Source organism: Herpailurus yagouaroundi, unplaced genomic scaffold, assembly GCF_014898765.1.
Source record: "Herpailurus yagouaroundi ecotype Mexico unplaced genomic scaffold, PumYag 100, whole genome shotgun sequence".
NCBI lineage: Eukaryota > Metazoa > Chordata > Mammalia > Carnivora > Felidae > Herpailurus > Herpailurus yagouaroundi.
This window is the reverse complement of record NW_024412391.1, coordinates 43,798,966-43,801,190: the sequence shown is the minus strand read 5'-3', so window position 1 is coordinate 43,801,190 and position 2,225 is coordinate 43,798,966. Positions and strand designations below refer to the sequence as shown.

At 45.1% G+C, this 2,225-nt stretch overlaps 1 long non-coding RNA gene across 1 annotated transcript; it reads right to left on the bottom strand.

Annotated features, from left to right (window-relative positions):
* Nucleotides 1–876: 876 nt before the first annotated feature.
* On the bottom strand, nucleotides 877–1,656 carry LOC121028091 (uncharacterized). Its single transcript, XR_005789065.1, has 2 exons — nucleotides 1,386–1,656; nucleotides 877–1,163 (listed from the first exon to the last, which is right to left on the bottom strand). It is a non-coding gene; the product is annotated as an uncharacterized LOC121028091 (long non-coding RNA).
* Between the last annotated feature and the right edge of the window lie 569 nt (nucleotides 1,657–2,225).

Here is a 2,225-nt window from a genome sequence, read left to right as displayed (position 1 = left end):
ACCTGAGCTAAAGTTGGACACTTAACTGACTGAGCCACCCAGGCGCCTCATGCTCTGGGATATTTGGTAGAGGCATGTTGTCTCATTACAACTCCAAATGGCGCTATACATCTTGCATTCCGTTGCCATTTAACAGCCTTTATTGGAGAGGCTGTGAATTTGTATATATTTATCAGAAATAGAGATTTTTGGCCAGGGGAGGGTTTGTGTGGTCAGTTCCTTGAAACAGAGACTGTGGTTTGTTCATCTTTGCAATTCCTGCAGCAAACAGTCAAATCTTTTGCGCATGATAGGTGACCAGTGATTATTAGCTTAATTAAATTAACCAGGAGGGCTGGTAGGGCCCAAGTTTTATACAGTTTCTTTTACTTCCTTCTTTCTCTTTCCTTCTTTCCTTCTTTTTTCTCTTTCTCTCTTTCTCTTTCCTTTCCTTTTCTTTTCCTTTTCTTTTCTCTTTTCTTTTCTTTTCTTTTCTTTTTCTTTTCTTTTCTTTTCTTTTTCTTTTCTTTTCTTTTCTTTTCTTTTTCTTTTCTTTTCTTTTCTCTTTTCTTTTCTTTTCTTTACTTTTCTTCTCCTCTCCTCTCCTCTCCCCTTCTTTCTTTTCTTTTCTTTTTTTAAATTTTAAGTACGCTCCATGTTGGGCATGGACCCTACTTAAACGCACGACCCTGAGATCACGAGTCATATGCTCCAGCAACTGAGCTATCCCGGCACCCCTTCCCGGTTGTTTCTAATGGGCGGCCAGGATTAGGAATTATCCATGGCTCTAGAAACTTACATTCAGATCCAGATACAATAACAAGGACCACTGGGTACAGGACGCTCTGGCAACAGAATAAAAACATTGTCTGCATATGAAAAGAGCCACATTGTATATCCATTAATTCAACGGACATTTATTGAGTGCCTGTGATATGCCAGGCCTCCTGCCAGGGGCTGGGATACAATGATGTGTGGTGCTCATGGAGTGTATAAAAGTCTAGTTAGAGTATCAGACATTAAATAATAAACACATACGTAATTACAACTTGTGATAAGTGCTGTGGAGGGAAGGACAAGATGCTATGCTACAGAATAATCCGATTTAGATGGATTGGGGGAGGCGAGGAGAGCAGGGGGCACATCCCATTTGGAGTGAGACTTAAGAATACAACTCGGGGCGCCTGGGTGGCGCAGTCGGTTAAGCGTCCGACTTCAGCCGGGTCACGATCTCGCGGTCCGGGAGTTCGAGCCCCGCGTCGGGCTCTGGGCTGACGGCTCGGAGCCTGGAGCCTGTTTCCGATTCTGTGTCTCCCTCTCTCGCTGCCCCTCCCCCGTTCATGCTCTGTCTCTCTCTGTCCCAAAAATAAATAAACGTTGAAAAAAAAAAAAAAAAAGAATACAACTCAACATCATTTGAGGAGTTGGAGGTTAGCATTAGGTTGAACCACGTGAAATTGCTGAGATTAACCATTTATGACCTACAAAGTGGCAATTCCATATGGTTCAACCTGATGCTGAGTCTGAGGCCGGACCCGGGAGAGAAGGCAGGGGGTGAGCTATTTCTTGCAGAGCAAGGACAAATGGCTGCAAGGTTGGAGGTAACAGCGGCAGAGGGAAGGAAACTTGCAACGCTAGGTTATACAAGTAGCACTGAAATCCGAGCGGTATGTTTAATGTTCATAGTATCTTTTTTATTTTAAAAATTTTTATGTTTATTTTTGGGAGAGAGGGAGAGACAGAGCACGAGCAGGGGAGGGGCAGAGAGAGAGGGAGACGCAGAATCGGAAGCAGGCTCCAGGCTCTAAGCTGTCAGCACAGGGCCCCACGCAGAGCTCAAACTCTCAAACTGAGATCATGACCTGAGCCGAAGTCGGAGGCTTAACTGACTGAGCCACCCAGGTGCCCCCCCCCCTTTTTTTTTTTTAATTTTTAAGTACCCATGCTTGTTCTCACATCATCGAATCGATGTTTGGAGAAAAATCTGAATTTCCATTATCTCCCCCGGCTTCTAAAATAGAGGTGGAGAGGGGCTGTTGTTTAGAGTTTGGTTCCTAAGGGCTGTGCATTTCTGAATGAACCAGCCAGTCCTGTCACCATGTGACCACACCGCACTGGATAAGAAGTGTGTACATGTGCCGGTTACTTTGCATAATAAACCACCCCAGGGGCGCCTGGGTGGCTCAGTCGGTTAAGTGTCCGACTTCGGCTCAGGTCATGATCTCGTGCTTCATGAGTTCGAGCCC